This window comes from Otolemur garnettii, unplaced genomic scaffold (assembly GCF_000181295.1).
Source record: "Otolemur garnettii isolate 467f Iridium unplaced genomic scaffold, OtoGar3 scaffold00139, whole genome shotgun sequence".
Lineage (NCBI taxonomy): Eukaryota > Metazoa > Chordata > Mammalia > Primates > Galagidae > Otolemur > Otolemur garnettii.
The window spans coordinates 15,693-27,327 of NW_003852534.1; positions in this window are offsets into that span (position 1 = coordinate 15,693).

Here is an 11,635-nt window from a genome sequence, read left to right on the forward strand (position 1 = left end):
CCTCCTAGGAAAAGAAGCTTAGTGAGAACAAATGAAATGAGTTGGAGGAGGCTGTTACTGGAGTGAAGCAGCGTTTTCTTTCCTAGTCTGTATGTTGCTCACTTTGCAGTGCAGCAACTTAAACTACATATGGAGATGGCTCTGTCACTGTTGTGGAATGCAACAGAAAGAGAACAGAGTAGTTTTTCTCCTTCAGAACACAATTAACTCTACAAATCCCCAAGTTCAAATGATATTTGCCTCATTATTTTCTAAAGAAAGAAAAAAACAAAGGATGTCTGTGTTTGTGACAAAATAAACATAAGCTAGAAACAGAAGCCTCTGGGTCATAGTTCTATTAGAGCTGCCCGTTTTTCTTGACCCTTGAGATTGGGGAAAAAATGCCCAGTAACATCATTCCTGGTGCCAGAATGGGAACTTGAAGAATGAGAAGGCTGAGCATGAAAGCATTCTGGGATTCAGGACTTCAGTGCACAGAAAGAGGCGCTGTGTGTGCAAGGTGCAGCTGCTACAAGGACAGTGGGTGGCTCCTTTGTCCATCTCTCCTCTCTAGATACAAAGTTTCCAACATGTTGCCTTTTACTGAAAGTTTCTTGTAAGTTTTTACTTTAAAAAAGAAGATTCAGTGTTTGAAGTGACAAACCCCTGCATGTCAAAAAAAGCAGGGAAAGGGATGAAAAAAACTACAAAATCTGAGCAACAAATTGAAACATTTGGTAGACTTGAAGCACTCCCTCCCTCAATCACCACCCAAACCAGCTAGGGCTATGATTCCAGAGTAAACCATTCTCTATAGCTCCTGCCTGCAAGGAAGCCATGGTAGTAATCATGAGCTGCTGAAACTCTTCCTAGACCCTTGACACTGAAGTTATAATTGATGGACAACATTGCTAAGGTTCTGTTTTTAGCTTATCTTTATTAGTGAAAGTGTCTTCAGTGATTCCAGAAGTGCTCAGCTGCACCACTTCCAAGACACCTTTTACTTTTCAGTGAGTAGGCCAGCTACAAACTGGTTTGGTGTTGCACAGTGTCAGTCTCCACCTTTATGGTAGGGAAGTGTATTCAGTAGGTGCAGATAAAGGGAGGCTTCTAGCAGCTCTTCATTATCAAAACCGTGTTGATGGGGCTACTGGTGTCTACAAAATCGACCCAGGCTCCAGCCCAGGCAGTGGGACTTGCTTGTGAGTAAGTGATGCTCCTGCTCTCTTCCATCCCTGCCTTACCTCTGCTTCCTCTGATGTAAATTATTCCAATTGCTTTTCACAGTGTCAGCCTTCTTCAGATATTGGTGACAATGGTTCTGTGTTCCTCTTCTGTGAAATAAGCACCCTGGGCTGTGACCGCTTCTAGGAAGGGAATACAAGGGGCAGTTGGAAGTTCCATTTGCCTTGTTAGAGTTTCCTGGGTTTAATGGCTTCATGCCTGCTTTCTGCTTAAAACATATCACTTTGTTTTTATAAAGTTGTTCTTTTGTGTTTTCTATCATACAAATGTGTTTTCTATGTTAACTATTTTATCTACCTATCCCTCTATCTTCTATAATCGATCTATCTCTCTATCTACAGGCAGTCCCCAAGTTACAAGCATTGCACATATATACAACTTATAGACAGCGGCTATTACAGGTAATAGGTAAATGCACCTGTTCCAACTTACATATACACTCAGTTTAAGAAGAAACCTACATTCACAATCCAGGACTGCCTCTATCTATCTATCTATCTATCTATCTATCTATCTATCTATCTTCTCTCTATGTATCTTTCCTTCTAATTTCAAGAACATGGGTCAAGCAGGATAGACTTTCAGAGTATGTTCACTCTACCATTTAAAAACAAGAGCCCTCTCTAGCATTGTGTGTCACATCACAAATCTGATTGTTCTGAAACATGTTGAGGAAAACTACCGCACGTGGGGCAAATCTGACTCTGCTTTCATAAGTAGTTTTCCTGGGACACAGCTACACACTCTTTTTACATAACAACTATGGTTGTTTTCATGCTACAGTGGAAACGTTGACTAGTTATGAGAGAGACCTTATAACTTGAAAAATCAAAAATAATTGCTATCAAGCCCTTTGAATAAAAAGTTCACTAATCCCTATTACAAAAGATCTTTGTTTAGAATGCTCTGAATTGCCTTCTGGATAGAATCTCAACTCTTTGCCATGACAGACAAGGTCTTCCAGCCACACATGCTTCTGCATCCCTCCTCACCCTCCTTCTGGTTGTCCTGGTGGATCCTCAGCTCCTCAGCTGTGCAAGGATACCTCTGCTTCTTGCACACATTGCTCATGCTCCAGAGACCTTCCCATCATGTCTCTGTGACAAATTCCTCTTTATTCTTTCAGATGCAGCTCCAGTGTCCCTGCCATGGGGATGTCCATCTGATCCTATCTGGGTGAGATGCCCCTTCTCCACCTCCCAGAACTGTCCTGTGTCTCTCAGGCACAGCTGCAGGCTGCACATGGCAACATCAGACCCATCAGTCTTACTGAACCCCATTTATCTAAGGTGCTTGGGTCTGTGGTGGTAGCAACAACTAGCTAGCATGCTAAGGATCATCAACTCTGACACCAGACATCTAATCTCTAGATTTCTGATTGCCACTCATAAGTGTTTGGAGTTCAAAATTAGCGTAAAGAGTTTCATTACAAAGAGAATAAATGACTCAAGCAGCTCTGAGCATGTATGACGTTTCTGTGCTCAGTGTTCAGAAATGGATCTAAAATTAGCTCTGCTCTTAACAGCTGTGTGACCCTGGGCAAATCACTCAATCTCCCTCAGCTTAAGTTATGTTATGATTTATATTTAGTGAATAATAACAAAAGCAAAGCATTTAGCTTTCTGGAACATGGTATATATCAGGTCCTCATAAAGTATTAGTTCTGTCAATAGGACAAGAAGGAAAGGACCTTGCCGTTAAAGGGCAGCATCACTGGGCAAAGGGAGCAGAGCAGACACCGTGTCTGCCACCTGCTCCTTGCTGCTCACTCCATTGGACTGCACTATTTTTCTACGACAAGCTACTGACCATCAGAAGCCAAGACCATTATTTGAAGAGGACAAATTTTAACAGCCTTTAAAATGAGTTGCATCATGATTTTTTTCACAGGCCTTTGCACCTGAACATTCTGAGAAAGAAAGGTGCAGAGTGACATCAAGTGTCGACTGATAGCTTGGATCCAGAGCTGAGCTGCACGTGCTCCCATGGGTTACCAGAGTTAAAGCTGTGCATGCTCCTTTGTGTCCCCGGAGTCAGAGCTGCATGTTCTCTGTGGGTGGTTGGAGTTAGGGGCATCACCACCATTTGTTCGTATACATTTTCCTGCCCTTCACTTGCATAAGCAATAGTTTCACTGTAATATAGAATAACACTGTTTAACCAGGCTCAGTGGCTCATGCCTATAATCCCAGCATTTTGGGAGGCTGAGGTGGGAAGATGCCTTGAGCTCAGTAGTTTGAGACCAGCATAGGTGAAGTGAGACCCTGTACCTACTAAAAATAGAAAAACTAGCTAGATGTTGTAGCAGGCACCATAGTCCTAGCTACTGAGGAGGCTGAGGCAAGAGGATCACTTGAGTCCAGGAGTAGGAGACTACTGTGACCTATGCTGAAAAATGGCACTCTAACCAAGGCGACAGAGCAAGACTCTGTCTCAAGAAAAAAAAAAAGAAAGGAAAAAGAATGACACTATTCACTATCCATTTAAGCTTTACTACTTTACTCCGTTCATTTTCAAATTTTCTTAAGTCATCAGACCTATACCTAATGCCACTAGTCCCCAAGATGAGACTATTTTTTTTAGTAAGAGGGAAACGTACCACATTTCAAAATTTACTATCTCTTGTTATACATTGGCAAATTAAAAATGAACATATGCCAAGGTGGGGTGCAGTGGCTCACACCTGTAATCCTAACATTCTGAGAGGCTGAGACAGGTGGATTGCCTGAGCTCATGGGTTCAAGACCAACCTGAGCAAGCACGAGATCCCATTTCCAAAAATAGCTGGGGGTTGTAGCGTGTGCCTATAGTCCTAGCTACTTGGGAGGCTGAGGCAAGAGAATCACTTGAGCCTAAGCAGCACTCTACTGAGGTGAACAAAATGAGAGTCTGTCTCATAAAAAAAAAAAAAATAAGAACACATGCCCTTCCCAGACCCATCATAGCTAACAACCAAGATCTCCTGGGAGAGTCTGCATCCTGGTTCTACAAACCTGGTGTTTCCAGGCTCATTTCTCTGTGCTTGCTCACCTGCACCAAGGGCCCAGACAGCAACAGAAGACCAAGGGTCAGGCCTGCTGCTGGCTGGTGGGCAATTTGCAGTCAGGCTCACAATAGACTTCAGAGTTCAAGAGACCATGGAGGTCACCCAGCCCACTTGCTTATTTTACAAACAGTGAGAATAGAGCTCTGGTCCCCGACAGGAGAATTTAAGTTGTAAGACTGCACAAGCACCTTATTCACACAGCACACACTTAGTGAGTGCCTGGAACGTCTAGCATGTGGGGCATCCCAGCTCCCAGGGCAGTGCTGGCAGCTTCTAAAGGGACACAAGTGCACAGAGGGATGGTAAAGGCCCTGTTGGAGACTTGGCTATGGAGGGTCCGTACAGGAGGAGGCATCTGGGCTCTTCTAGGAATAGTGAGAAGGAGCTACTCAGGGTGTACTCTGGGAGGAAAGGCTCATGTGCCCAAAGCATGAAAAAGGTGACTTTTCCAGAGAGGTGGACAAAATTCCATGTTGTTCCTCTGTCAAGTTAGAACTGCAGTCACCAAAGAAAGGATTAGGATCTGAGATCCAGGACCTCAGATTTCACCCTCTGGAAATGGAAATGTCTGCAGGAAATTTGGGAGGGTAAAACCTGGAGGTGTTTCCTCTCTGCTCTAATTCTCCTGGTCTCTCTCCCCATACCTACCCCTTTCCCTTCAACTTTTATATTATCATTGAAGAAAGCACAGATGACTCTTTCTGGATGACTTTGGATGAGCCTTTGGCCTCTGTGAGTTTATTTACAATGTTTCACAAATCTTGCAAAAGAGATGGTGGCAGAGGTTGGAAAACCTAGTATCCCTTCTGATACTTTGAATCTATAATTAGTAAGTTTAATCTTCATTTTCTGAAAAATCACCAGTTGCGCAATCAATGCCATAAAGGGCTTTGTTTCTGTAGTTTGTAGAGTAGTTTGGCGGTGAGTGGGTCTACACACCAGAGAAGCAGATGGCTGTGAGGCAACGACAGCCTGTGTGGCCCTTAGGTGCACACTGCCTGATAGGCCACATCACTGCACCCGCTTGGCCCCACTGCCTGCCCTTCCACAGGCTGGAGGCTGAGCCAAGCCACCTCTGAAGATCTGACCTTCTAAACAGCTATGCTCTTCCTGGTATAAGCAGCTGCTCATAGTCTTTTTCTCTCCCTCCAGGTAGAACTTGGTCTTTTGACCTTACTCCACATGCTCGCTTAATGCTGGTATGACCAGGCTGGAACTGCTGTGCTTACCTGTGCCAATTCTGAGGAAGGGCTCAGTCTTCACAGTTGTAGAAAAGAAAATGCAATTTCTTTGTTTTCAACATCTCCAGCATTACACTTTTTATCTATCAAAACATTTAGAAAAGAAAAAAAAATCTCTCATTAGAATTAAATCTCCTCTAGGCTCAGTGCCTGTAGCACAGTGGTTACGGCGCCAGCCACACACACTGAAGTTGGCAGGTTCAAACCCAGCCTGGGCCAGCTAAAACAACAATGACAACTGCAACAAAAAATACCTGGGTGTTGTGGTGGGCACCTGTAGTCCCAGCTACTTGGTAGGCTGAGACAAGAGAATCACTTAAGCCCAAGAGTTGGAGGTTGCTGTGATCCACGATGCCATGGCACTCTACTGAGAGCAACACAGTGGGACTCTGTCTCAAAAAAAAAAAAAAAAAAAAGGATTAAATCTCCTCTAGAAAGAATGCAGTGTTAAAAGCAGATGTCCTCCCCTGCCCTCCAAGAGCTAAGCTCCAGTGATGAGGCAGAGGTGAAAAATAGGAAATCTGCATCATCTACACCAGAGATCCTAAAACTTTTTAAACAGGGGGCCAGTTCACTGTCCCTCAGACCGTTGGAGGGCTGGACTGTGGGCCCCGGGACGAGTCGGCTGCTAAGCAGGACAGGCAGCAGCGGCAAAAACACCTGGCAGGCCGGATAAATGTCCTAGACGGGCTGCATGTGGCCCACAGGCCATAGTTTGAGGATGCTTGATTCTACACAATACTAGCATACAGAAGGCAAAAGTCTATTTTAGCAATTAAATAGCCAAAAACAAAATAAGACATGTCTCCACTACTTTTAAAATCTACTGTGATATATAAATTTTTAAACTAAATTAAATGAATAAACTCCCTATACATCTGGAGAATGGTTTGTGAACCATTCACAAACATTTCAAACCAGGTTCAGCACCCGTAGCTCAAGTGGCTAGAGCAGCAGCCACATACACCAGAGTTGGTGGGTTCGAAACTAGCCCGGGCCTGCCAAACAACAATGACAGCTACAACCAAAAAATAGCCAGGCATTGTGGTGGGCACCTGTAGTCCCAGCACTTGGGAGGCTGAGGGAAGAGAATCACTTAAGCCCAGGAGTTTGAGGTTGCTATAAGCTGTGATGCCATAGCACTCTACCTAGGGTGACAGCTTGAGGCTCTGTCTCAAAAAAAAATTTTTTTTCAAACCAAAATATAGTATCTTGTCAATGTATGTTTGATATGTTAATTTGATTTCCCCTATATTTTAGTTATTTTAATGGAATGAAATTAAGAGGTCTGTGTCTCTAAGAGATTCATTTATGATCATGGTATTTCTCCATTTTGACAAAGAATTCTGTCTTGCACTGTAAATATAGATTAATCAACTGTGGATTATAAGCAGGTTAGAAAGGGCCTTCAATCCCAAGCTATTCTGATTTCATAGGTGTCAATAACCTTAGAGCCAGCAGACCTTGCAGGCCCTGCTCCCCCACACTTAGAAAAGCACATGGAAAATAGCTCCATTGAGTTCACATACACAGCAACTTCCACTGAGACTTGGAGAATGCTCTCTCCTCAAAATACCTATGTCTAGACTCTTTAAGTGTGTGAGCTCTGGGGTCAGAGAGACTGTGGGGTCAGGGACCTGTGAGGACCAACCACAAGGTGGACTCTGCTCACCTGTTAGAGGCCTGCAGCCTGAGAAGACAAAAACATGGCCACATGGGTGCTCCCCTTCTGGGGTTTGGGGAGAGTCTCCTCAGTTGGGCAGACTGCCTGCAACCCCTGGCATGAGACCTTGGTTTTTCCTTCTCAAAAGTTAATTGGCCTACAGAGAGGGCTGAATCTCCCCTTAGGAGAAAGTATTTTCTACCTAGGGGTTGTCTTGGCAGTACAGTAAAGTGCCATAGCTGGGTCTGTCCCCCCACCATCCCGTGCTGACTGTGGACACTGTGCACACTGCTGCCTGCAGTTGTTCATCTCAATATGTAAAATGGCGAAAGCTGAGTTGAAAGTAAATGCTTATATGGACTGCATGAGGAGAAGGAAATCTAAAAGCAGACCAGTTATTAAAAAAGTAGTTATATGTAACTGTTAGAACACTGTGATCTTTTTTATTTGTCTCCTTGACTACTTTCTGTGTTACAGCCTGGTTAAGAATGAAGGGAGGTAGCTGGGAAGTGAGAGTATCTCCACCAGGAGTGCTGACTGAAAAGGAGGCAGTGCCCTGGAAGTGTCACCGCCTCAGCTTTGACTTCTCTAAACTACAATCTACCATCTTGTGCTCTCTCTCCTTTGCTTGTCTGTTTCTTTGTTTGTGAGAGGGGCCTTAGTCTGTCATCCAGACTAGAAAGCAGTGATGTCAGCCCAGCTCACAGCAACTTCAAACTCCTGAGCTCCAGTAATCCTCCTGCCTCAGCCTCCTGAGTAGCTGAGACTACAGGGGCCTGCCACAAAGCCTGTGTCATTTTTCTATTTTTTTTGTAGAAACAGGGGAGAGCTTACTCTTGTTCAGACTGTTCTCTAACTCTTAACTTGAAGTAATCCTCCAGCCTCAGCATTCTCAGAGTGTTTATGATCTTTGTAAAAGTAATATTTTTCTAATTGCAAAAGTAGTATATATTCTCTTTGTTGGGCCTTTGGTAAATGTGGAGTTGTAAAGGAAACAAAAACTACCCAAAATTGCAACACTAAAGTTTTGATAATTATCTTTTATATATTTTAAACTATATATTGAAATTTTAGATTATACTGTACATTTTATGTTGTATCTTTTTTATTCAATGTTAGATTATAAGCATTTTACATAGCATTACATAGCATTAAGTATATCTGTAAGTCAGTTATTTCTGCTCTTTTTTTTTTTTAAGACAGTTTCACTTTGCCACCCTCAATATAGTGCCATGGCATCAGAGCTCACAGCAACCTCAAACTCTTGGAGTCAAATGATTCTCTTGGCTCAGCCTCCCAAGTACCTGGGACTACAGGCATGCACCACAAGGCCTGGCTATGTTTAGAGAGGTGGTCTTGCTCTTGCTCAGGCTGGTCTCGAACTCCTGAGCTCAGACAATCTGCCACCTCAGCCTCCCAGAGTGCTAGGATTACAGGCATAAGCCACTGTGACTTTATGCTTATTTCTTATACTGTTAGTCATTTAAATGATTACTTTATCCTATGAATAACACATCAATGTATTACTCTTATCCATATACAATTTAATCACTCATAATCTTGTTGAGCATTTATTTAGAAGTTCATTGTATACAATATGAATTTACTGTGGTTATATGTTTAAATGCTTCCCAACATAGGCTTCCAGGGTTAGAGTTAGAGATAAGAAAGGCTGCACAATCTTCAAACTGAAGGAGTCAAACACAGACCATGCCACCGCCTTTCTGAATGCTCTCACTCAGCCTTGGTTTTCTTACATGCGTAAGACTATGTGTGACTGCTTTGTGCCATTGTCATTAAATTAAAGGAGACCCCAGATGTGTGTGCCAGCAGCTTGGGGACAGCTGTAGGTCATGCCCGGCTATGGACAGCCCAGTGTCCCACTCACAGATGCCCCGTGTGTAATGAGTTACCTGCTCAGTGGACACATTTGTTGATTAGAAATTACTTCCACACTCTTTGTTTTACATGTTCATAAATATGTAAAAATTGTATAATTGTGAAATAAAAGGTGAATTCAAGGGTATATTTTTCTTCTTTCTGAAATGTATGCTCTCAAACCCAGATAGTGAAACTGATACAATCTTTTGAGGTCACGCCTATCAGTGCTTCTACACAGCCAGCAGGGCCTGGGCAGAGAGAGTAGGTGAGCCTGAGAGCACAGTGCCTGCCCATACAGGCTCCTTCTTCACTGGGGCTGCTCCCCTGCTGGCATTCTTTGCTTACTTCTTGGTTTGAGTTCTCTGGAAGGGAACCACTCTGTGATAGCTCCTCTCCCTGCTGCATGGCCCTGGGCAAGCACTTCCGCCCACCCATGCATCACTGTTTCAGGTGGCAAACAGCCATGGCCCTGTTCGCAGGTAAAGGAAAAAATCCAAGCAACAGTGAGAACAGCACCTGGGTTTCTAAGTCTTTATGCACCATACTTCGAACTTTTGACCAAATCTGTCTCCCAGTGACAGAACAGGTTCCAGGAAAGGGGAGCAGTTCTAGGAAAGGGGGTTGACTCTGAGATGGCACAGGAGAGTGCAGGCAAGCTGTGGTGTAATGAGTAAACAAAGTGGTTTTTTTTTTCAATTAAACATTAAACCAAGATAGACTGAGAACTTGAGCGTCACACGTGTGGAAGCGCCTAACCACAGCTGAAATACTGGAGCCTCAGGCTCTAGGTCTGGAAGACTTGTGGGTTTCATTGCTGCTGGGGGAAGTCAAAGTTATCATGGAGAACTTTGGGAGGCCTGGGAACAGAGGGTAGGCTCTCATTTCACAGCTCCATTCAAGCAGCATGGGCCATTCTGCTCAATTCCCTAAATCAGGGTCTCCTCTCTGAAAAATGATTTAAACAACCCTATCCAAATCCCTCCTTTACAAATGAGATGTGCTGAGGCCTGGAGCAATAATTGATATAGCCTCTGCCCTAAGCACTCTGCTCCTTTTAGTGACAGACTTTGACAAATAGTCAAGATCCTTGGGGAGATGACACTGCTCGTTTTTACCCTCCCAGTCCTCCTGCTCAGGGGGGTGGCTACAGTACTCACCTGGACAGGAGGGACCAATTCCAGATTCTGTGGCAATTGTTCAGTCTCAAGCAGAGTAGGTTGTAGCAATTTTGTTTTTGTGCTTTTGTGATGGATAGTGGTGGCCCCCTGCAAAACTTTTCTCATTGGCTTTACCATGATGAGACAGTATATTTTACTCAATTAAATTTTCTAGACCTATTTATTTTATTAAGAATATTGACCTTTGAGCAGGGAAGAGTTCTAACTTTACCTCAGAGTGAAAAGTGAATGAAAGGAACTGACTCAGAAGGAAATAGATGTAAGTGGTTTGCTTCATTTCTGCCTATCCTGGTTAGTGGGCAGTACAGGCCCCTCACCCTACTCACAGGTGACACAGGTGCTCTGTCCTGGGAAGGGACACCACAGCAGGCTTCCCTGCTTACTCAGGTGTAACTTCCCCTAATCTATGATGAGCACCATTTTCTAGGTTTTGGTGTGTTTTTCTATAATAAAATGAGTGTCAAAAAAAAAAAAATGAGTGTCATCCTACTATTTACTAGGTACTTTGTAGATGCTAATACTATCATGAACCCATACTACCCTTTATAATACTCCTGTGTAGTCATATTCCCATTTTGACCTGTGAAACTGGTGATTGGAGAGATTAAGTAATTAAATGATTGCACATAGTTAATTGCTGAGGGGATTAGGGTTTGAACCAGGATCTGTGATTCAAACCCTCACGTCTATAAGCACTAGTGTTGACATGTCATTTGCATCAGGATCTAGAATTCCCAGTGGTAAGCCTGGGAGATACATTTTAACCAGATAGGAGGTAATTACTATGTACACAGATTGTGTGAACCACAGCACCGGCTGTAGAATGTTATGGCTGCACCTGTCCCATGGTGTTCTCCAGCTTGAAGGCTTCCTACCTTCACCTGCATACAACTCTTTTAAGGACTCACCGTGGAGATGCCTCTTCTCTCTCCTGCATGGAGTCTGCTCTGAAACTCAAGTTTTCCCCTTCCTTAGGGTACCCATCACCCAGTAGCTTCCTGAGAAAAGATAAACTCTTGATGCTTTGCCTGTCCCAGAATGCCTTATTACATTCTCACACTGTGTTGACAATCATATTGGGTTTAGAGAAAATAACACATTATTTCTCCCAGAATTTAAAGTTAAGTTCCATTTTCTTGTTACATCTAGAATTACAATTGAAAACATCAAAGCCATTTTAGTTCTTGATTCTTTGTACGTAACTTCTTTCTTTCATCGCTCTGGAAGCTGTTTGGATCTTTATCCCTAATGTTCTTTTTTTTTTTAAATTTAGATAGAGTCTCACTATGTTGCCCTGGGTAGAGTGCTGTGGCATCATAGCTCACAGCAACCTCAAAGTCTTGGACTTAAGTGATTCTCTTGCCTCAGCTTTCCAAGTAGCTGGGACTAAAGGCACCCACCA